Below are 25,431 nucleotides of genomic sequence, written 5' to 3'. Positions count from 1 at the left end.
TACAATATGCCCTTTTAATGTGCCTTCTACAAGCTATGCAAAAACCAGCTGATTTCCTCTGGTTGCTCTGCCCTTCCCCCACCTCCCTCAGGAGCTCTGTGGATCTTATCTTTGGACAGGCTCTTCCCTCTGCCAGGTTGAGCCATCAAGTCTGAGAATGTAATGATGCTTGGTTGAGAGAAGCCAGCCCACTTCAATAGAAAACAATAGAAAATCAGGACTTGGTTGATAAAAATTCCTGGTGACAAGAAGCCAGATGTTGTGTAGTTGTGGAAGAGCACATGTCACAGGACAGGGCCCAAGTTATCAGTGGATTTTATTTTATTTTATTTTTGAGACAGGATCACATGGTGTAAACCAGGCTGCCTATCAACTGTTGGCATTAAATGTGTATACTACCTTATCCAGCCATAAGGATATTTTAAAGGCATTCTTTTGAATAAAAGGGCTGACAAACCAACCTGAGTTATGGTCTTTAAGAGTTTCTTTCTTTCTTTCTCCTTTTTTTTTTTTTTTTGGTTTTTCAAGACAGGGTTTCTCTGTGGGTTTGGAGACTGTCATGGAACTAGTTTCTTTTTTTTCCATCTTGGAGTCATAGGAACCTCCCAGCCATTAGCACAGTCTCTATAACTTTCTTTTCACCCCTGCACTTTCCAGGGGCAACTGGGAGCTCACTTGATGGAAATGAATGACCTTCGTCCACAGCATGGATGATGTGTTGTATGTGAAATTCTCCAGAAAATGATAAAGGAGGGACCAAGAATCTCAGAGGGACACACACTAATTGTCTGGGCCACAGCATGTGCCTATGGACTTAGGGTCTTCTCTTGAGTAGAATGTGTGCGGAGGCTTGATGATATGTGAATGCAGATAGAGTTCAGAAGAAGCAGCAGTTGAATGGTTTATATGTAGAGGTTAGGAGGTAACATTGGGGTTGTAATCTAAATGTTTCAAACCAAAGATGAACCCAGGAATGAAAGCCTTGTGTAGACTGGCCAACCAATAAGTTGCTACTAGACAACCATTGAAACTTATATAACAAAAATTGTAAGCATACATCTCTCAAATGGTGTGATTCAAGAATGTGATGTTAATTTTGGTGATAAAAATATCTCAGTGGACAGTGAACATTACTTGAGAATCAATATTGATCAGATTTTGATAAGTACTTGGATTATAGCACTTTTCAGATAAGAAACTCAGTGGAATGCAGAGAATCAAATAACTATGGGTAACATTTATCTGCATAGCCTTTATTAAACTATAAAGGAGAATTCTGTGATCTCTCATATGTACTTCTTTTTATGTTGGAACACTTGGTTAATATTTGAAAAATAGTGCAAATGGATAACTAAAATGCCATTTTACATTGGAACAAAACATTTCAGAGAAACAAGCATATTAAAAGAACGGGAATCACAAGTGTTCATCCCAGCGTGAAACAGATGACTGATTTTATAAACTTATATTTCCATGTTTTCTCTCCCAAATTGTTTAAATGATTATCCAGCTTCCCTGGAAATAAAGAACCATTAAGTCATACCAGAAATAACATCCTTGTTTTTGAAATGGTGGATAAACCTGATAAATTAGTACATTAAATAACCTATTCTTAGGTGGTATTCAAAAATCCAAATATATGGACCCTACCCTGTAGGCACATTAGCTTTTCATGAGGCAACTTTTTATTCAAGGTCTAGCACTGTAGATACCTTGGTATCCTTACAACAACTCTGTCTGACTGAGATTCTAGGTGATTGCTGAAGGGATCTGTGTACCTTTCACATGGCTAAAAACACAGTTCTGCAAGAGTTTCAAATGCTTATAATATTCTAGCTCATCAAAATATGAATGTAAGAAAAAATGAAAACATTTATTCCATTCCAATACTGGTAAATGAAAATGCTGGCCTCAGGAGGCAGCAAACCAAATAAGTTAGGAAAATAGAACAATTGTCAGTTGCTATGATAATCAAAAGATATGTTAAGCTTAAAATAGGGAAGAAAAAGTATCATGGTAGAAATTAGCACATTATTGCTAAAAAAAGTTTTACTAACCAATGAACCTCTTGTTATGAAGTTCAAGGAAGGCTTTGGCATCTCTAATTCAGGAAGAAGTTTCTTATATCATTTTGTGATTGCCACTCCATACCCAAAGGAAAAAAACTCCTACTTTCACAGAGTGCTTTGTTCATTTAAAACATTCACTCTACAAACTGAACAACAATACCTAAAACTCAAGTCATCGATAATACGTGAGAGAATCATAATCCTCTCAATAGAGACAACAACAATTCATTCAAATATAATGAAACTGGGACCATGTCAAAGAAGGCTTTTGAGTTCTGATGTTTATCTCCTACAATCTCAAACTGAGCCTGTGAATCACAGGGCCTACAATTTTCCCCTGAAAGAAAAGAACTAAAGATTTGAATTAGTAGTTCAACACAACGAACATTCCACTAGAAGTGTACAGATATACTGTTACATGTGTGACTTGTTTTAGTGTCCATGATAATCTGATTTTGGAAACTGTCCAAATTTATCAATACTAATTTTCTAAGTATCAGTGTTGTAGCCATACACTGAAATACTACATAAAGAGAAAACAGTATTAAAAATAACAAATGTCAAAATTGCTTTGAGGAAAACAATGATGTGATTTTTGTAAATTTCTGTATATAAACAAATATACATGAATATGGTTTATAGATATAAGTATATAATATACATTTGGTTTTCCCCTCTGTATGTATTCGCACGCACACACACACACACACACACACACACACACACACACACACACACACACACACACACAATGACTGTGCCTGGACCTAAAGAGTTTATGATCATTTGAAGCGAGGAATTGTATTGGTGTTGTTACTGCCTAATCTTGATCAGAGTGTTAATAGACTTCATCCTACTAGTAATGTACGAAGTATATTGACTCTGCTGTGATTGGCTTGTTCAAATCATAAAGCTACAGCAAATCAAGACAGCATATATCTTACAAGGAATATGCCAGGTTTAATGTCTGAATCTGAAATAAGGACATAAGAGGCAAGCCTTACACTGAATATGAATGAGGCTGAAAAAGTCCTTGTTACAATAAATATTTCTGCCAAATGCCGCCTGAGCCCCACAGCCACGTGTGAGATTTATGCAAGCCACCCACCCGAGTTAGGCCCAAATGAATACACAGAAACTTGTATTAGGTACAAAGCTGCTTGGCCAATGACTAGGATTCTCATCTGTTAGCTCAGTCTTAATTATCACAAACCTATATATTTTATAAGACTTATCTTATTGGATGCCTTATTGGCGTCCCTCCTTGTCGGTGGATCACATCTTGTCATTGGAGCAGGAGCGGAGGGGAAAAAGAGGGCCCTTCCTGTTTCTCCTTTGCTTAAATATGAGTTTCCTTGCTATGTCACTTTCTGCCTGGATCAGCACTTCTCTACTACATTTCCCAGAATCCTCTTTGACTCCTAGTCCTGTCTACTTGCTGTCTCATTGGCCAAACAGTATTTTATTTAACAATCAATAAGATAAACATACACAGAAGTACTTTCCCATCAAGTCCTTCCAGTTTATGTTGGTGAAAAACTTAGCTGGATCTTCACATTGTGGATAGCAGTGGCGATATTGCGACCACATTCAGTGGTTGGAAAACAAGCTGCCAAAATCCAAGTAAGTGAAAGCAGGAAGAGAAAAACAGTCCGGAAAAGAGGCCACAGGACTAGTTCACACATGAATAGTCAGTTGTCATTGTATTCAGGGTAGCAGTTTCCTTCTTACCTCTGAGCTTCATCCCAAACTTCAGGTCTATTTAAAAAACAAGCTTACCTTGTGCTCACTTCTAGGATGAGATAGATAAGAGGGTACAGTGTCGGCTTCACAGCAGTCACCTATGGAGGGCAGTTCTTCTTAGAGGAGATGATTTTGCATAAATCAGCCCCATCAGAAATAGGAGCATAGTAAAAGTCCATAGCAGAAGAAGCCTGCTCATTAGTGCAGGTGAGTCTAATAAAATCAAAGATAACTAATCAAAAATCTCTATAAGAAGCCCAAACCATTTTAGTTACCAGTATTTGTCCTAGGACACAGCTTAGTGAGCTACTACACAGTTGTATGTGGAGTATTGCAATAAGTTTGTCTTCCAGCTGAACTACTCTAGCTGTGCGATGTCCTTCCCAATTCTGCACCTTGGGGAAGACACATTTGTTCCTATTTCCATTCTGCTTGAAATCATCAATTTTCATCATGTCTTCAGAATTGAGTATGAATCTCTAAGTCATCACTGAAAGGTAGGTATGCATGCTGTCTACCCTTGTCAACTTCTGTCTTTGGTTACGTGCTGTTTTGTTTTGTTTTGCTTTTTGTCAAAGGATCTAAGTCTGTTTTCATCATTGATACTTTTTTTTGGTCAAGGCTTAGAAATCTGGCAGTTAGAAATTTCTTCTAGAGTATAACAAATCAATCGTTTAAAATTCCTCAGCCCAATAGTGGAGGGGCTACCTTAAATGCCCTTCCCCTATAATGAGGTTGATGACTACCTTAAATGTCATAAAGCCTTCATTCAGTAACTGATAGAAGCAGAAGCAGATTCACAGCTAAGCACTGGACCAAACTCCTAGAATCCAGTTGTAGAGAGGGAGGAATGGTGAGCAAAGGGGTCAGGACCATGCTGGGGAAAACCACAGAAACAGCTGGCCTAAGCAAGTGGGAACTCACAGACTCCAGATAACAGCTGGGGAACCAGCATAGGACCAAACCAGGCCCCCTGAACGTGGATGTAAGTTGGGAGGCCTGGGCAGTCTATGGGACCTCTGGCAGTGTAACCAGTATTTATTCCTAGTGCACGAATAGGCTTTGGGAGCCCATTTTCTATAGAGGGAAATGTATCTCAGCCTAGATACATGGAGGAGGGCCTAGGTCCTGCCCCAAATGATGTGACAGACTTTGATGATCCCCCAAAGGAGGCCTCAACATCCCTGGGGAGTAGGTGGGGGGGTAAGATGGGGAGTGGGTGGGCGTGGGATGCAGGGACTGGTGGGGAGAATGGGAGGACCAGGAGGGAGAGGGAACTGACATTGGTATGTAAAATAAGATTTTTAATTTGAATAAAAATTAATTTAAAAAAGATTCCGCAGCCCCTCATGATTCATTCAGTGAGAAACAAGAAATGGAGGAGGCATCTCCAGTTAGCTACCTTCTTAACACACAGACACACACACACACACACAGACACACACACACACACACAGAGAGAGAGAGAGAGAGAGAGAGAGAGAGAGAGAGAGAGAGACCACAGCAAAAAGGGAAATGCAGAAACCAGACAGGTGTCATAATACTTAGAAGTAGTTTTATGTCTATGGAGGCTGAAGGAGGAGGGTCACAAGTGTGAGAACAGTCTGGGCTACATGAAAGGACTCTGTGCTGTAAAAAATCAAACAGAAACAAAGTGAAAAGAAGAGAACAACAACAAAAAAATACACAAACCAATCAACCAAAACAAACAACTAGCAGTAAGTGGCCTCTTAAGGTGCAAATTATAATTCATGTGAGTAAAATTGTAAATAATTAATTGATTTTTTCCCTCTATTTGTTGGAGACGAGAGAATTGTGTTGGCATTCTGTGAAAACATTTGAAAGCATTACTAACTCATCTAGTTTATAACTGGCCTGAGTTTCTATGGGACTGATGTTCTGCCCAGGAGCTGAAGCTCTTACTTCTCTTTCAGCTTTACTAAACAGGGAATCATTTCCTGGATATTGTAGCATATCTAAAGTCCCCACAATATTTTCAAAATAATTAAAGCGCTTTGTCTGGTTGCCTGCATAGAATTCTGAGGCAAATATTATTAGAAACTTTTTCACGAGACAGACTGCTCACATTTCCAGTGTCTACTCATAATTGTTATGGACAGATATGCCTGTCTGCTCACTCCACATTGCTCCTTCACAGTTCATGGCACAGAACTATTAATGTGACTGGAGTTTGTAGGGGGAAAGCTCTGGCTCCTAGTTTTCCAATAACTAGGCTCTTACGAAATACACCCATTCAAGAGACAAATAATGGTGAAAAGTCAGAGGAAGGGGACTTAAACAATGTGTCCACAATGGAAGGCACAAATAAAGAGCTTCAGTATGACTCAAGTCCACATTTGGGCATTGGCAGGAATTAGGTTTATAAGAGAGGGAGAACTAGAGGTAGGCAGCAAGCAATCTGGTCATAGTTTGGTCTGGTTGATCATTATCTCAGTTCTGGCTTTGCAAGATGGTTCAAAGAGGTCCTTATTGCCCCAAGGAGCAACCTAGTTTCCATAAAATGATTAAGATTATCTCACCATCGCAGAGAGTTGCTTCTGTTTGGGGGATGATTTCTCTTGTGAGATTCATCACTGCTTAAGGTGACTTTCAGTCCCTTATCATAAAACTGTTTATTCACCAGTCTTCTTGTTCCTGAAATTAAAGGTTTATGACAACAATAACAGACCATCGGGTGCCTTAGGGGTCTGGAACAAGACACTGTAAAAGCTGATGATAAGGGCATAGATAGAAAAAAAAGAAAGCAGCACACCAGCACTAGGGAGGCACAGGCAGGCAGATCTCTGAGTTCCAGGCCAGCCTTCTCTACAGAGTGAGTTCCAGGACAGCAAGAGCTACACCGAGAAACCCTGTCTCAAAAAAAAAAAAAAAAAGAAAGAAAGAAAGAAAGAAAGAAGAAAAGAAAAAGAAAAAGAAGAACAAAAGAAAAAAGAAAAGAAAGCAGGCATGCCTGGCTTTTAGTTACTTACTTTATGGGCCCAAGTGACTTGACAATGCCTCTAGCAAAAGCAGTTTCTGAGTGCTTACTATGTTGGCAACCACACCAGTATTGCCACAGGCTTGCTTTACATAGATCCCCACCAAAGCCAGTCAAGCACTTGAGACTATTAGAGGTCCCACCAGGTTCACCTACACCTAGACAACTTCTTGGAAGAGAAGTTTGGTTTCTCTACTATATGTAAACGTTTAACCCCTCTCCCCATATATTTGGGAGCTATGTATATCATGGAATGAAAAATAAACACTAGTGGGAAGCTGAGACATCGATTCAGGGACAAAGGGGAAAACAGTGTGGCTACATAGTTGCGACATTTTGTTTCCTTCTTTAAAAACTAAGACAAGGAAAAAGGTAAAGTGACAACCACCGCACAATTGTAGCCTTGTAGCAGATATGCTGGTTTAAGCCCTGGCTCCTATGAGGCCTTCCTGTAATTGTAGTTATTTCCTCCTCTTTGGATGTTCCAACTCTGTACAAACATGGTGATGGACAGATAATCGTTTAAGTTTGCGAAGCTCTGAAATTCTTTTGCTCTGTTCTCAACCATAGGTCTTTCTTGTATATGTCGGCACCTTTAATGTCTGTGTGCCCACTTGGCAATCTTCTCAATCTCTAATTAACAGATTGGAATTTTCCCTAGTGTGCAGTATGAATGTTGTATGCAATGAGAGACAAAACAAAGTTTAGAATGTATTCATTGAACTATTTTTGTTTGTAAGTGGCAGAAAATAAAAAGCAATATATTGCCTAAAAATATTGAGAAAAACAAAGGGAAGAGACACAGGATACCTTTAAATCTACCAGATCAAATAGTCAGATAAAGGGTGTTTCATATCATTTAATGATTGGTTGTCCCATGTGCTACCTTCATTCTCATGCATGCTTTCTTCCTTCTAAGGTGACCGCTAACAAGTCTAGGATAATGCCACTGTTAACATGAGTTTTCAACTTTCAATGAATAGAAACCTTCTGAACTTCAAATTCTAAAAATGTGCCTCTAAACTCTTGTATTTCCCATAATGTTATAGACAAGAGTATTTTCTTCTTAACAATAATTACAGAAACTTGAACTTGTTTCTGGCTTTTATGTGTATATCATACATTTTCTTGAACAATCAAATGCATTAAATAACTTATAGTAAGTGTTTCTCTGTGTGTATGTGATTATATCTCACAACTGTTTCCTTGTTAATTATATTAGAGCAGCGGTTCTCAACCTTCCTAATGCTGTGACATTTTAATATATTTCCTCATGTTATGGTGACCCCCAACCATAAAATTATTTTGTTGCTACTTCATAACTGTAATTTTACTACTGTTATAAATTGTAATGTAAATATCCATGTTTTCCAATGGTCTTGGGCAACCCCTGTGAAAGTATCATTCAACCCCCAAATGGGTCACAACCCATAGGTTGAGAACCACTGCCTTAGGCATCAGGAAAGTCTGGGAGGAGTTGAGGATGTAGTTCAATGTTGGCTCCTTGGCTCAGCATGGGCAAGGCCCAGACTTTGATCCTCCATCACCAAACAACAACAGCAACACACACACACACACACACACACACACACACACACACACACACACACACACACACACACAGAGCTTGTCAGATATGTTGCATATTGGTATGACACCATCCCTTCACTTCTCTGTGTCTTTGTGCTTCAAGTATTTACAGGACCAAGTAGAAGCTACCCAATTTTCCCCAGCTCTTGGAGTTAATAGCTAATACCAGTGAAGCTAGAAGTCTCCCTAGATAGGATCTGCAATTCTCCATTCATTTGCTCTAAAGGTAAAGCTCAGTGACAAGGAAGGAAATGCCTTTGTTTTCTGAGGCTGACCAGAGATGGATGTCTGACTCTAAAGGAAGTCTTGTGTTAACATCCTCTTAAGGAAAATGGACAGTGTCATGAATATCTCAGCATCATAGCTGCACCCTCAGGTCTAGAATGAATATATGCATGAACTCCTTGCCCTGAAGGCATCCAGCTCAGGCTTGATTTGGGATTCCTGGCCCACAAAATCTAGGATCTGTGGTAAGGAACTGAAGAATGGAGTTTTAGTCTAACTGCTGCTTGATAAGAGGACCTGGGAACCCACACACTTCACTTCTCAGTATTTCCTTGTGAGAAAAAAATGTTAGAAAGGATTAAAGCAGGCTGCAGTGGTTGGTCCACAAAGGAAAACTGACACATAAATTCAGACATGAGACTTATTATATGAAAGGGTCTCAAGGCCATGGTCTGACTCTGAGAGAGTACAGTTAGTTAGACAGACCCCCTTTAAAATGGACAGATGGGGAGAGGGGCCATGGCTAGGAAATAATGGAGGTGAATTTTCAAGATGGCCAGCTTCTTATTCAACCTCCTGGCCTGAGATAAAAGCTTGGTAGCTTAAAATAAAGGCCTTATAGGCTTCTTTCTCTCACCAGCATGCTCCTTGCTGATGGACTGACTAAACAAGTTGAAGGCCTGCTCAGGACACTTCACACAACAGTTGTGGGCTAATTAACCATCCTATCTTTTCTTCAAAGCATCCAACCCTAAATTAGTGCAGAAAAACTCTTCAGACACTTTAAAAATAAAAAATTGAACCCCCAAGAAGACACTGGCTTTCTAGATTTCTGGGTGCCCCATCTGCTTTGCAGAGGGTCTTTTTCTCTGTGTCTGCTGCATGCCTGTGTTTCCTCACCTTCTATAAATGCCTTTCTTCATCTCCTGGTTTTGTTTACGCCTATTTGTGGTGTTTGAGATTTCTCCAATGCTACCTGTGACACTAAAAATTTTTCCTGCCTTTTAATTATTTAATTGTCTGAGAAAATGAATGCAACAGAGACCCCTAGACTGTATGACCTTGAGGTGCAGGAGTTGGGAGAGTACTAGATAGAAACAATACAACATATGAAGATAATTAGACATGGTTGGGACTTAAAGAGAAGGAGGGGCTTCACCTTAAAGCCAAAAGATTAGCTTAATTAAGAATGAGTATAAGAGAGAGAGAGAGAGAGAGAGAGAGAGAGAGAGAGAGAGGAGAGAGAGCCCTCCAAGAAATAGATGGTAGGAGTGGCCTGAAGAGCCTCTTCAGAGAGCAGCCATCATCTCAGAACCAAATCCCCGAACAGTTTCTCTAAAGAGTCTTGGACCAGTCCCCTCAACGAAGGAAAGCTTTGACTTTTCCATAACCACTTAGGGGTGGCAGGAAGTTTTACATTATGTGATGTATGTAGTTCAGCAGGAGATGCATGCCAAGGAGTGTTCAGTCCCTAGGCACTATAACTTGAGAACTGTTGTGTCCTAGCATATACTGCTTCTTAGCCTTCTGTCCAAGAGAGAACTACAGGAAGATGTGGCCGAATTCAGGCAGGCTACGGGATGGAGCCTAAAGGTACATGGCTATGTTCTAACAACAAGGTAGACAAACTTCTGACTCACAGAACCACTTGAAGTATTATCTGGGAGGTTGTACATCAATTCAGGGATCTCCTAGTGACTCTCAGGACTATTATAACAAATCCTTTTCTTTTTGTCTTCGAAGGGAAAGACCCACGGACAGTGTTGCCTCTTTTAGCTACCAGATGTTTTAAAAACTTGCTGAAACCCTGGAGGGGAACTTGTTGGTGAATGAAAGTATCTAAAATATGGATAGGAGTCGCATTACACAGCCATAACTTCTGATGAGCTATCTATCATTGGGGGTTAGAATAGGGGCAGGAATTCTCAGCAAATGCTAGAACACACAAATGAGGGCCATGTAAGTAGAGAAGAGAGCCAGGGAAAAAAAGAACATCTTTCTTCTGAAACAGGCTCTTAGAAGCAGCCTTTGCTAGACAACACTGGCACCTCATGTAGCTTCACAAAGCAACTAAAAGCAGCAGGAGAGGCTGGGCTCTCTGCCCTCATTCTGTGTCTCCTTTCCTTTGCCTCAGACTCCTGCTTGACTCTTCCTACCTATCCAGTTTATCTCACCCTGCTTCAAGGCTGCAGGTAGAAAGTCAAGTCATTTTCCTAACCCTATAGTCCAGCAACAGCAAAACCTGGCAGGACACGACTGATATTCCACCCACCCAGATGAGGGCAATTATCCTGGAGTGTGAAGCTGTGTTCTGGAGCATAAATGAGCATCTCCCTCCAGAGAACACCTTCATCTCCTCAAGAAACTTTGGATCAGCTTTTGGAAACTTTGGACTGCCACTGAGAAAATGATCAAGCAGACCACACCTAGACCAGGACTGTTGAATTATGCACACTTTTTTGTCTCTTTCCCAATTCTTCTTCTATGACTAAAGCTCATGTAGGTGGACTTGGACCCCTTCATTTGTTTCTCTTTCAATGTAGCCATATTGAATAAATCCATCTCTACTTTTCACCACGACTCTTGTCTTTAATTGGTGCATTAGCTTAGCCTGTTGAGTCTGCTGGTCTTGACAAATTATGTAAAGTCAACATACACTGCATGTGCTCTATTGTATAAAATTACAAATTGAATTTCCTCCATTCTGCAAAATTGTCTACATTAACAGTCATAATAAACGTCAGATGAAATAATATGTTCAAATTCATTTCACTACCTGACTTTCTTTGTTGAGGATGACAGTTTTCAGCATAGTAACCTTGGGATGCCTGTTCTTTCTCTACCTTGAACTGGTGGTACTTGTGTGTACAGAGTACTTACATTTTAGTGAATGAAGGGAAGAAGAATAAGAGAAAAAAGATCATGCTACCCTATTTGTTAGTGTCACAACCTGAGTTTGGCAAGACTGACAAGCTAGGCACAGCCACCCAGCCTCAATAGGCCAATTAAAAAATACAAGGAATAGTGAAAAGGAGAAAAAAGATTGATTCAGTATGACCACACTGGGAAAAGGAACAGAGTCCCAGTGAACACTACTGCCAAAGTCCAACTTCCGATTGCTGACATGAGGTTCAGATTTAAATAAAAGTATGCATAACAAGCAGTCCTGATCAATATGAGGTCCCATCTATCACTGCCCCATCAGTGTCTCAGCCCCAGGATCTCCTGCAAAGCTATGTGACTAGTAGTCATAACTGTGTGAAATCCCTTCTTCCTCTGGATGGCTCCAGGCTTCAGCCTTTTCCTTCTCCCAGCATGAGATTTCTGGAAAATTTCAATTCACTGGGGACTGTTGTTTCAATAATCTGATAGCCAAAGAGGGAGACACAAGTGTCTCTTTAGAATAGTGTCATTCCTACTTATGTGGTTTACAAAAAGAGCTGTCCTTCTATTGAACTTTATATCTCTCTCTTCACATGCAGAATAGAATGTTACAAGGAACAGTCACAATTTTATAGTGAGAAACTGATAGTGTCTCAAGTATCTGAAGTTTTGGAGCAGAGTGTCTTAGGGTTTCTATTGCTGTGAAGAGACACCATGACCACAGCAACTCTTTCATTTTTTCCTTTTTTATTTAAATTAGAAACAGTCTTATTTTATATATCAATCCCAGTTCCCTCTCCCTTCCATTCTCCCATCCCTCCCACCAGCCCCCAACCCATCCCTCTTCTGTTCCATAGAAAAGGTAAGGCCTTCTATGGGAGATCATCAAAGTCTGTCACATCATTTGGGGGCAGGGCCTAGGCTGTTCTAAGCAGAGTGAGAGAGTATCCCTCTGAGGGGAATGGGCTCCCAATGTCCATTCAAACACTAGGTATAAATGCTGTTCCATTTCCAGGGACCCTATAGACTGCCAAGGCCTCCTAACTGACACCCACATGCAGAGGGCCTGGTTCCGTCCTATACTGGTTTCCCAGCTATCAGTCTGGGGTCCATGAGCTCCCCCTTGTTCAGGTCAGCTGTTTCTGTGGTTTTCCCCAGCATGGCCTTGGCCCCTTTGCTCATCACTCCTCCCTTTCTACAACTGGATTCCAGGAATTCAGCTCAGTGCTTAGCTGTGGGTTTCTGCTTCTGCTTTCACCAGTTACTGGATGAAGGCTCTATGGTGGCATAGAAAGTAGTCATCAATCTCATTATAGGGGAAGGGCATTTAAGGTAGCCTCTCCCCTATTGCTTAGATTCTTAGTTGGGATCATCCTAATATATCTCTGGACATTTCCCTAGTGCCTGATTTCTCTTTAAACCTATAGTGACTTCCTCTATTAAGGTATTTCTTTTCTTGCTCTCCTCTATTCTTCCCCTGACTCAATCTTCCACAGCAACTCTTATTAAGAAAACGTTTAATTAAGGGGGCAGGCTTACAGTTCAGAGGTTCATTTGATGATCATCATGGCTGGGAGCATGGTGGCATGCTAGCAGAGGTGGTGCTGTAGCTGAGAGCGCTACATCTTGCAGGCATTAAGAAATCAACTGACACACTGGATGGTAGTCTGAGCATAAGAAGCCTCAGAGCCCGCCCCTACAGTGGCACAGTTCCTCCACCACGACTGTACCTACTCCAACAAAGCCACACCTCCCAAGAGTGTCACTCCCTATAAGATTATGGGATTATGAGATTATGGGGGTTTATTACATTACAACTACCACAAAGAGTAAGCCCAAAGCCATTTCAATTATTGTGTACTGGCTAAATCTGGCAGTGTGTGTATTCTTGATGTGTTTGCATTAGTGTTTAAATAAGGGAGACCTATAGCCAAGGAATACTTGTATGTGAACCAGCAAATATCCACCAGACAACAAAACAATAAGTGTCCATGGAATCAATCAAATATCAATGGGGAATTAAGTTTCAATAGACCTGGGTGGCTGGGATGGCCAAAGACTCTGAAAGCCCAGTATTATTCAGGGGCAGATGAGTCCCTGCTGAAGCAACAACCTTCATGGAAATAATGTGTTACATAGCTAACCACTGGCAGAAGAAGTCGGATTACACCCCTCCCTGGTCTTTTGATGCTACAGTGTTCTGTGCAACATCATCAGTTTGCTTCTATAGACAGACATTCACTAGAATGATCTAACAAATCCTATGGATTTAAATAAGACTTTATTGCAAATCTCTGTATCTTCCTGACCTTGTAAAACTAGCCAGTCATGGAAGATTGTGAAGTTGGATGACAGACAATAGGGAAAAGACAGTCACTACCTACATTAGAATAAAAGTTAAGTGAACTTCCTGTCTTGGTGTGTTCATTCTTCTGCTTTTGCAAATAGCACACCTTTCTAATCAGAAGCAATGTTTTGCCTTGTAGAGATATTTTATTTGAAATTATAGTCTCTTTCTTTAGGAACCCAAACATATTTCTAAAACCTAAATATCCTAACTACTTTTCTTGCTTCCATACTTTCCCCACTGTATCCTTTACACAAAAGAGGAGAGGCATCCTTTGAAAAGGTAATTCAGGTCAATTCTCTGATCAAAATAGACAATGGCTCTGTAAATGGAGAAAAACAACACCTGTTTCTCATCAATGAAGGACTTGTCACTTTGCTTCATCTGTCACACTTATTAAAAACTGCTTCAGCTACAGAGAACATGGCCCAAAGTCATTCCCCTTCCCAGGATAGTTCCTATCCAATAGCTGATCAGTGTAGTTTAAAGGTATGTGTGTCTTTGCACTTTGAAGGGACATCCTAGGTCAAGAGCTTCGTGTGGACATGGCTGTCAATGATTTTTATAGTTTGACTTCTCACGTAGTTCTTCTTACCCATTTCCTGTTCAGGTAAAGATAACGCATTTTTAGCACTATTAACTCTATTTTATGGTCTGTTTCTTGGGGATTCTCAAGAATGAAGCTACTGTAGATTAGAACAAATGACCAATCTTGGTACTAAGAGGAAAGGGGGGCCTGAGAATAAAACGGATGTACATAGGGCAAATCCTCAAGAATCAGACATTGGGACTGAGTCCTAGTTCAAATTGTATCTGAAGCCCACCTAACCTGTGGATTACATTTTTAGTTATGTGAGTAAAATAAGTGTGGTAGCTCTTAAAACAAATTTAATTTTACTTGGTTTTGATATGTGTGTATGCTCTGTGTCAGTGTTTTGTGTATTAATGTAGGCATATTCTTGCTTTGATGTACATGTGGAGGGCAGAGGACAACCTCAGGTGTCAGTCCTCACCTTCTTATTTGCAACAAGGTCTCTTGTTGAGCCACTGCATGAGCCAATTTGGCTAGCTCATGAGTCTCCAGGGATTCTCATGTCACTGCCTCAAATCTTATTATGGGAACAATGGCATTATAGAAGTGTGTTATTGTGAGCAGCTGTCTGAGCCTTCTGGGCATTCAAAGTCATGTCCTCACACTTGCATAACAAGTGCTTTACCCTCTAAATCCTCTCCCCATCCCTAATTCTGTTTAAAATGTGCATCTCCTTACTTGCAGTGAAGTTCCCTTAGAAAATGTAAATCTAGTGTACTAAGAGAAATGTGTATGTGGAAATAGTTCTGAGTGCGTGTTTTAATAGAAAAATTGTAATTTTCATTTCATTTTAGGCTATTGATATTACCCTATCCTTTCCACAGTTACAATTTAACCTCTCAGCATAAATATATTGAATAAGATGATTTTTCTGTTACTGTGATAAGATATTATGATAAAAGCAATTTAAGGGAGAGTTTAATTTTGGCTCATGGTTCCTAGTTGCAGTCCATCATGGCAGGGAAGTCACAATTATAGGAGCCTAAAGGAACTGGGTCTCATTGCATCCAGAGTCAAGAAACAGAAAAGGATGAACACTAATATTTAGCTGTCTTTCTTCATTTTGTGTGGTGTAGAGCCCGCCCAAGGAACAGTGTTATTCCTAGTGGAGTAACTCAATTAAGGCAATCAAAAGCACTGTTTTGTATAGTATGGAGTAACTTAGGGTAGGGCATAGTCTGATCTCAATTGTCCACAACTGAGATTTCATCTTTTTTTTTTATTAGTTTTTGTTGGTTTGATTTTTCAAGACAGGGCTTCTCTGTGGCTTTGGAGCCTGTCCTGGAACTAGTTCTGTAGACCAGGCTGGTCTTGAACTCACAGAGATCCACCTGTGTCTGCCTCCCGAGTGCTGGGATTAAAGGTGTGCGCCACCACACCTTGGCTTTATTAGTTATTTTTGCCCTACAAAGCAATGAATTTATCAGGAAATTGTACACATCTCTTTCTGATGGTCCTCTTCCCCACTCCCTTCCTTGTGCCCCTGGCCCACTTCTGCTGCTTCTTCCAACACCAGTAACTCTGTTTCTACTTTCACGCTACATGGATTCTAGCCCATTCTTCTTTTATTTTTTTCTTGAAGCGTTTAGCCTGTGTTTATCTCCAGAAGATTTTAGCATTTTTGGGTTTATATTAATGTCCTCAGTCCCTTTTGAAGTGTTTGTAAAGAGCAAGCTTTCTTTTTCTATGTTCTTATTCAGGCTTCCAGAAGAAGATGTTACCCAGATTAGAGGTGAGTTTTCCCACTTCCAAAGATCTGGAGTAAAGGCGAGTCTTCCTACCTCACTGATCCAGATTAGAAGTAGATAATCCCACTTCCAATTAAGAAAACAAAACAAAACAAAAAAAAACCTTACAGTGTGTTCCTCCATTTTGGGGTTTTAGTTAATTCCAGACTTATATACCCATTGTTACAAGCATATGTTTTCATTCTTCATTCTGTTGATGTACTGGATTGCATCTACTCATTTGCAAGGGTTGCCCATCCTTACATCCTTGAAAGACTCATACCTAATCACAATATCTTTTCTTTTTATGTATTCCTAGATTATATTCATAATTTTATTGAATTGTTTTAAATCTATGCTTCTCAGAGTTAGAGGTTTGTAATATGATGTTGTATCTTTATATAGTTTTATTATAAGAAGTACTGTCCCACCGCTGCCTGACTTTTTGTTGTTGTTTTTCCCAGACAGAGTTTCTCTGTGTAACTTTGTAGACCAGGCTGGCCTTGAACCCACAGAGATCCACCTGCCTCTGCCCCAAGGGCCAGGATTAAAGGCATGCGCCATATATGGGTCCTCTGGTAGTAAACCAGTATTTATTCCTAGTACACAAGTCAACTTTGGGAGCCCATTCCACACAGACGGATTCTCTCTCAGCCTAGACACAAGGGGGAGGGCCTAGGTCCTGCTCCAAATGATATGGCAGACTTTTAAGATCCCTCATGGAATGCCTCACCCTTCCTGGGGAGCAGAAAGGGGATGGGATAGGGGATTAGTGGGGGGCGGGAGAGGAAGGGAGGGAGAGGGAACTGGGATTGACTTGTAAAACAAGCTTGTTTCTAATTTAAATTTAAAAAGTAGAAAAAATGTACTGTCCTCATGAAAAACAGTTTGACAAAATTCTTTTTGATTTATTTCTTTGGAATGGTATAAAGGGAATTTGAATAATTATTCCTCCAATGTTTGTATAGTTTACCTGCAAGAAACCCTTTAAGTTAGGGACTTTTAGACAAATTTTAAGCACTGTTTTGATGTCATTGTCATCATGCAGTAATGAATTGGTTAGATTTTCAAATTTTTTTCTTGATTGTTTCACAAACTATATGCATTCAAGAATTTATCAATTTCTTCTATATTTTAAAGTTTAGATTTTATAATTTACTACTTTTTATGATCTTTTGCATTTTTGTGGCATCAGTTGTAATATATCCTTTTAAATCTCTATTGCTGTTTATTTGGGTTTTTGCTTTTTTCTCAACTAATATTTGTTAATTTTCTTTATTTTTTTGAAAAACTAACTTCATATTTTGTGTCATTTTAATTTTTTGCTCTATATTTTTGCTTTGTAATGTCTTGCCTTTTCTAAGTCTTGGTGGTACATTGTTAGTCTTTTATGTATGTATTTATTGATACAAATTTTCTCTTGCTACTGTTTACTGTCCCACAGCTATATGGTTATACAGTGTTGTCATTTTCATTAATCTTCATAAATGTTTTACTTTCTCTCTTGATTTCCTCTATTGGCCATGTAGGAATATGTTGTTTAATTTCCATGTGCTAGTGTAATTTATAGTGTTTGCTAATTTGTAGTTTTAATTCATTATTGAGTGACATGATATGATTTTTTAATTTATTGGGACATAATTTGCACTTCACCTATGAACCACACTTGAGAATGTTCCATTTGCTGTTGATAGAATGAGTATTTGTCTGTATTGGATGAAATATTCTGCATCTGTGTGTTTGATCCATTTTCTCCACAGAGAGGTTCAATTATATGTTCATTGATTTTCTGCTTGTATGATCTGTCTATTGTGGGAAATGGATATTTTACATTCAAACCATAATAGTTTCTTTTTACCAGTTGTAAGTATAGCTAATCCTTCACATTTTTTGTTTCCAGTTGCATGATATATCTTTTTTTCACTACACACACACACACACACACACACACACACACACACACACAAGCAGCACACTCATGCAGGCTCAATGAATTAAACTTCTCATGGATCATATGATCTAGGAATTATTTTTTAATATATTCAGCCAAACCTATGTTTGGACTTGCGAGTCTGATCTTTGGGTTATTGGTTATTATTAAAGGATATTAATTTCTTCTTTCCATTACTTTGGTTTTTCCCTTTACCTTTCTTTTAGTATTCTCTTTTGTGATTAGGGGGTTCTTTGACATGCTGTTTTTAATTTCCTTCACATTTTTCTTCTGTGTATCTCTTTGCGTAGTGAGTTTTGTCTATTAATGTGAGTTAAAGATGGTACCAACCCTCTTATTCATAGCATAGAAATCCCCTAGGTGTTTGCTGTAGGACTGATCTAAGTAGTGGAAATTCTTATTTTAAGTGTATTATGAAAGAGGTTATTTTGAAGGTATCTTAGTTTGTTTATTATTGCTATGATAAACCCCAGCCAAAGTCATTTGGAGTGGAAGAGACTTATTTCATCTAACTACTCTCAGGTTGCACACCATCACCACGAGAAGTCAAGGCAGGAACTCAAACAGGGCAGGGACCTAGGAGGCAGTAGCTGATGCAGAGGCCATGGAGGAGTGCTGCTTCTCTCTTGCTTCCCCTGGCTTGCTCAGCTTGCTTTCTTATAGAACCCAGGACTATCAGCCCAGGGGTGGCACCACCCACATTGAGCTGAGCCCTCCTATAATCAATCATTAATCAAGAACATGCCCCACCAGCCAGGCAGTGGTGGTGCACACCTTTAATTCCAGCCCTCAGGAGGCAGAGGCATTCTGGTCTACAGAGCAAGTTCCAAGACAGGCTCCAAAGCTGTACAGAGATAGTCTGCCTCTAAAATATGAAAAAAAAAACCCAAGAACACATCCCACAGATTTATGTACACACCAATTTGATGAAGACATTTTCTCAATTGTGACTCCCTCCTCCCAGATGACCCTAGCTTTGTGCAATTTAATAAACAAACAAACAAACAAACAACAATAACCAAAAACCCCAACCAAGACAGAAGGATAGACTTGTTGGTTATAGTATTCATGGTCGATACTTTTTCTTTTAGTAGTTTGGATGTATCTTCTCATTTTCTTCTGTCTTATGAGGTTTGTGTTAGATCCTGTTGTGGTAGATGAGCCTTCCATTACATATGGCATATTATTTTTCTTTTGCTTTTTTATGATCTCTTTTCTTGCTTGTTGTTGTTATTTTGACTACAATATGTCAGGTTGATATGACAGGGCAGGACAGTGCAGAGGTTCCTCCATCTTGTATTCTTACTGAGCCATTCCAGGTTTAACTAGAATCTGATCTTGATGGAGAATCCCATGGACAATCATTGAACTCTGTTCTAGGAACCAAAGGTCAGGGTGTCCTAGCTACCTTATCTCAGCCTTTGTTAAAACTGCCTGTTTCAGCAGTACTTCCTCCAGCTAACCAGTCATCTGATCCGCCTGTTTGTATGGAATCCCCCTCCAGCTGCCTAACAGCTTGGTTTAGCATCTGTTAAAACTGGTCATTCTAAACTGCTTACTCGGCAAAGCCCAGATACCCTGCAGGTGCCAAGGGAGACACTAGGATGAGGTCTCTGCATTTAAAAATCCCATGTTCTGGAACCTCAGGACCACACCTAGATCCTGGAACACTTGGGCATGGCCTCAGTTTGATGAAATAGGGACTTTCCATTGGCTATACACTGTAGACACAGTGGTCATTCCACATTGGCTCCCAGTAACAATGAAGGTCTGATTCTGTTTAATATGTTATTTCTTTCAGCCTTTTTCATCAGGACATAGGTACCTTTAAATATTTAGGCTTTAAGTCATTATTTCATAAAATAGGTTTTAATTCCCTTTTCCATGCTGTTTTCCTTCTGGAATGACCACAGTTTATATAATTTCTTCATTTACTGTCATACAAGCTTAAAACATCTTTTTAATTTTTTTCTTTTTATGTTTTTACTGTGTTAGTTCATTGGGCTTGTTTAAATTTTTCTCCATGATCCAATATATTTTAGAAGCTCTCTATTGTTTTCAGTTCATATTCTGGAAATTTTAGTTACAATATTTTTATTGGTTTCTTTTTATGATTTCTGTTTCTTTTGTGTAGTTCACATTCATATCCTGCATTTATCTCACTTATTTGCATTGTTTATCCATATTATCTTACATCTCACTGAGTTCTTTAGGATCAATATTTGAAATGCTTTCTGAGCATCACATAGGTTATTTCAACTTGGGGGTCTATTTGTTGAAACATTATTATTTCTCTTTGGAGGTTTTGTGTTTTCATTTGTATTTCTTGTTGCCATGGTTTGGTATATCAGTATCTGGTATGACTTTAAATCCTTCTGATTTTTTGGAATGAATTCTTGAAATTGAAGAACATGTATGGATCCTTTTCCTCTGCTTCAGACAAGTCACTGTGGATTTGTGGATTTGTATCAAATTTCCTCCCATGGACCCATGGACCCAAACATTCTCTCTCTCTCTCTCTCTCTCTCTCTCTCTCTCTCTCTCTCTCTCTCTCTCATCTCTCTCTCTCTCTCTCTCTCTCTCTCTCCGATGTTCCAGTATAGAGAAGAAGCTCTAAGGGCTTGAACATGAAAGAATGTAAGGGTTTCTTTTTGCTTTTCTTGAGGTTTGCTTGTTTGTTGTTGCTGAGACTGTCTCACTATTACTGACTGGCCTGCAATTCTCTCTGTTAACCTGGCTATCTTTAAATTCGCAGTGATCCTCTTTCCTCTGACTCATGGGTATTGAAATTTCAGGCATGTACCTTTTTTCCTGCTTGAGAATGCAATGATCTCTAATCCTGAGCGCAGAACATTCAGGCAACAGGACCCTATTTAAGATGGTTATCCAAAATGTCACCATATAAATGCATTGGGAATTGTGCAAATCTCTAGCACTAGCTCATTCTGCAAAACACAGATTGATTGCTGTGGAACGCTCCCTCCAGACCTGCCATGGCCACTGCTGTCTTGAAATCAGAACACCTGTATTACCCACACAAGAACCTTATAAGACAAGAAAGCACTAAGATTCTCTTATGGAAATGGGAGAGGGCTCACAATGTAATGCAGCACCCAGAGGATGCCTGAGACCCCAGGGATATATACAGTTAACCATTATGGGGTGCTTTCTCTGGCTGTGTAGTTGCCCCTAAATTTTCCATGCTCCTATAACCAACCACCTCACTCATTGTAGGAAACCCCAGTTAAACTCATTAATCAGCTAAAGTTAGACTTGGGAAGAATCATTTCTTTGTTCCGTCACTGGTGTTCTTTGTGTGGTGAGCAGCCATTTGTTCACATCTCCCCAGGAAAAAGTTACACAATATTTGGTGCCTTAACATAGACCTTATGGAAACAAAGATGCATTTGGGTGCAGCTATGCTGTCCCTGCTGTGTGTGATATGACGTGCAAATGAAGCTAAGCTGTGTAGGGACAGTGAAGCACCACAGGGTTATTCTCACCATTCTGCATGTGCTATGGAATAGTGAGACTTCTGGCTACAGAGCAGTTGCAATGTCATTGCTAGGAAGGATAATACACGTGATGTAGATTAAGCTATCTATCCAGAGGGAAAAATCAGGATGGAAATCCCGCAGGGAATATGGGATGGTACACCTCCTTGATAAATGTGGTATACCAAGAGAATATTAAGATACTTCAAAAATGCCTGAAAGACAGAAACTATATGGCAACCCCAGAAAGTAGCACATACAGAAGCACATTATAAGCAAGCTGCAGCAATAGTTGGATTTCTTATTCTATGGGTGATAAGACATACAACTGAAGTTCAGATGTGTGGCCAGAAAGTACTTGCCTGCATAATGGTGAAATTATGAGATGAAACATATGGATGCAATCTCCATGTTAGTCGCTGATTCGGATGTGAAAGTGAATTATAAACAATGATGAGATAGAGGTCCTGGCTTGCTGTTCCTTGTATGTATGAAAAAGAGAAAGAACAAATTAGAACTGTGCTAAATAGCTACTCCCAGGATCCAAAATCTTAAATGGGAGAAGCAAACAGTACAGATGGGAAGAAATGAAATAGGAATGATAATGAAAGACCTGGACATAGAAGTGTTGTGTGATCCTGAGTTCATCAGGTCAGCGAGGTCTGTATTTGCTGGAGAGATAAGGAGGACAGTTCATCAGAGACCTCTATGCTAGTGTGGAAATTCTGTAGCTTTGCTGAGAGCCACAGTAGGACATGATCTTTATGAGGTAGTAAAAGCACTGGTGGATCAGAGTGACTTAGACTGGAATGCAAATTGAACTCATAAAGTGTTTAAGAAGCAAGAGGGATGAGAAAATAAGGAAGAGAAAGAGGCCTGCCCCATTCCAACCAAAAGCAAATGTGGCACGATTTGTATCCTGCTGGGGTGTTCCTTGTGGGAGCTGGGGTCAGAAAGGCAGATGTGCTTGTGAGCTTCTCTAAGGCTGTAGCCTGATCACTTTCACCAAAGGGGGAGAGGAGCATTAGGTGGCCACCATTTTGCTGGCTGTTTTTAAGGTTAAGAGACCTGCCTCAGTTGTATCCCTTATAAGCTGGTCAAGGTTTCACACAGGTAACAGCCTTGCAGGACAACAAGAAAGTCCATGTTGTGTCAGAGATTTATCGCCTAATGTGCAGAATATTTGGGATTGGTTACATGTTGGAGCCATATACACCTTGCTTGCATATTGGCATCTAAAATGTTTGGGACAATGGCCATCAGCAGATGGACATGGAGATAGAGTGGTGTGGGTCAAAGGTTTAATCTTCTCCCGATTCTGGCCAGTTATCCCTCAATGCTATGCTATGTACATTTGTCTCCTGAAAAATAACAAGAAGTTTTGCTCAGTTCTGGATCCTTTCAGTGGCCAGATATGCCCAATGGGAGCCTGCCCAACCCAGGAAGCTGGAATATGTGTGTTAGGAGAGAGCATGGCCACATTCCCATGGTTCCAGGCCAGGAGAAGCAGCATAATCCAGCTTCACTGAGGCCTACAGGATTAGATAAATGGGTGGTTGTGCCGTGGAAGTGCCACAGAATTAGGACTCAGGAGAACCAAAGGGAAATGGTTGTGAATTATAGAGAAGTAAATAAAATAGTACCTTCCATCCACGCTGCTATACACAAAATTGCTTTTTGAGGAAACAAGCAACAAGAGTGATGGAATCTTTTCATACTTTCCTGGGCCTTGTTAATGTTTTGTTTGTTTCTAGTATACTTTTAGCTACTAAATGCCCAAATCATTTGGCATCACTTGCTTGGAACAGATGGTGGTAAGTCTGCATAGTTAATGCCCACCATTTGCAAAATGATTTCATTATATAATGTTAACTTCTGAGTATCTTAGAGACCTAGTAAAGTATCTGAAAGATATGCAAGTTGTAGTGAACAGAGTATAAGGGCCAGTTTACATTTGGACAGCATGGTGTTTATATGGACATGTGACAAGGGCCTCAGTGCTTAATGCTAGATATCGGTGCATCTGTGAGTCAGCACAAAACAGCCAGAATGTGGTGTCGAGGGAACCCAACAGTAAACAGTGATGTAGTCTATTATATAACTATGGCTGGCACAGTGACACTTTTGTGTGATTTTTGTATAAATATGGCCTTGAGATCAGAAGCCTGAGCCTTGGCCATCATAACCTGCCTATGTGTATTTACATGTAGGCCTGTGTGCCTAACTCTGTGCAGCCTGTGCGGTGGTCTATATGCATGCCTAGGCCTGCTGGTGTGCTACCCCTGTGTGTTAATGTGTGCCTGGGTGACTGCCAGCATTTATCTGCCTAGGAGCCTGAGTGCTAGGGAATAAAGTGTGTCTTATCCTCCTGTGACTCCTTGATTTCTCTTTAGCATCCTGGTCTCCTGTGACTTTCCTCCATTCCTGGAACTGGAGCTTAGAGTTTGCACAAATGCACCTAAAGGAGTGGGGATGAGAAACAAGTCTTCACAGTGTGCAAGAGTCAGGCATGGTTATATAACTCTTCGAAGTTTTGCAGTTGGGCAAGGCATAGATGATACCCAAAAAGATAATTGAACTATCTCACAACTGCCTGTGCCTGTAAACATAAAGAGATCAATTAGACTTTAGATGCAGAAATCACCCTGTGTGAATAGGGAAAGACACTTCCAGAAGCCATGTAGTTACTAAATGAAATCTCAGAGTTGTGGGTTGCCTATCTCCTTATGAGTGGTTGGCTAGGGGAGGCCCTGAAATATCCCATGCAGTATACCATCACCAATAGTGTTGGCTACATGCTGGAACTAGATGTCAAGCCACTATTGCTGAATTACATTCTTTGCTTACAAGACATGAAGAAACCAAGCTTGAACTTAATTGGTAGCTTCCTCTCTACTGGCTAGCTTTTGCTATGTAATGTATCAGTTTATTTTATTACTATGATAAAATATCCTGCCAAGAACAATAAGTGAGAAAGGGTTTATTTTGTCTTATGATTTCAGAAGGACACAGCCCATTGTGGTGGAGAATACATGCAAACAGGAAACTGGCTAATCACTTAGTAGCTGCACTCAAAAAGCAGAGAAAGAACAGCAAGTAGGGCCAGGCCACAAAGACTCCAATTCTGTCTCCAGTGTCATATTTTCTTCAGCAATCCTCTGTCTCTTCCATAACCAGAGCTGTATATTGTTCATGTAGAGGACCTAATTCGCTTCTCTGTACCCATGTCAGGTGGCTCAAAGCTGTCCATTACTGAAACTTCAAGGGGATCCAATGCCTCTGGTCTCTACAGCTGCGTGTGCACGCACACACACACACTCACACACACACGAATACACACACGCATACAAATTAAAATAAATTAAAAGATCTATAACCTGCTCCGGGCCTGGGGACTGTGGGCAGGTCAACTCGTCCCCTGCTGACCAAGCAACCAGAGTCTGCTGACATCCGTGTGCTAGTCCCGCCTCCATCACCAGGAGAGGGAGTGTCTCAGACTCACTTGCACCCATCATGAGGCCCATCACAATATTGAACCTACTTGCACCCACTGGAAGAAAACCTTGGACCCATACCCACCAGGAGAGGAAGAGGCCCCACCTGCACCCACTGAAAGAAGGGACGGGAAGATGACAATATAAAAACACATTCAACAACAGAAAAACCAATATGATGCCACAGAGTCTAGGGATGCTACACCAGCAAGACCTGAGCATCCCAACACAGATGAAGCAGAAGATAACGACCTTAAAAACAACTTCATGAAGATGGTAGAAACCCCAAAAGAGGAAATGAGAAAATCCTTTAAAGAA

The 25,431-nt window shown here is 40.2% G+C and overlaps 1 pseudogene; it reads right to left on the bottom strand.

The window, feature by feature from the left end:
- The window catches only part of LOC100755028, a 29,811-nt pseudogene extending 4,680 nt beyond the window's left edge, over positions 1–25,131 (bottom strand).
- Positions 25,132–25,431: the final 300 nt, after the last annotated feature.

This window comes from Cricetulus griseus, chromosome X (assembly GCF_003668045.3).
Source record: "Cricetulus griseus strain 17A/GY chromosome X, alternate assembly CriGri-PICRH-1.0, whole genome shotgun sequence".
NCBI lineage: Eukaryota > Metazoa > Chordata > Mammalia > Rodentia > Cricetidae > Cricetulus > Cricetulus griseus.
The sequence above is the reverse complement of the archived record's forward strand: the minus strand, read 5'-3'. Positions and strand labels throughout refer to the sequence as shown.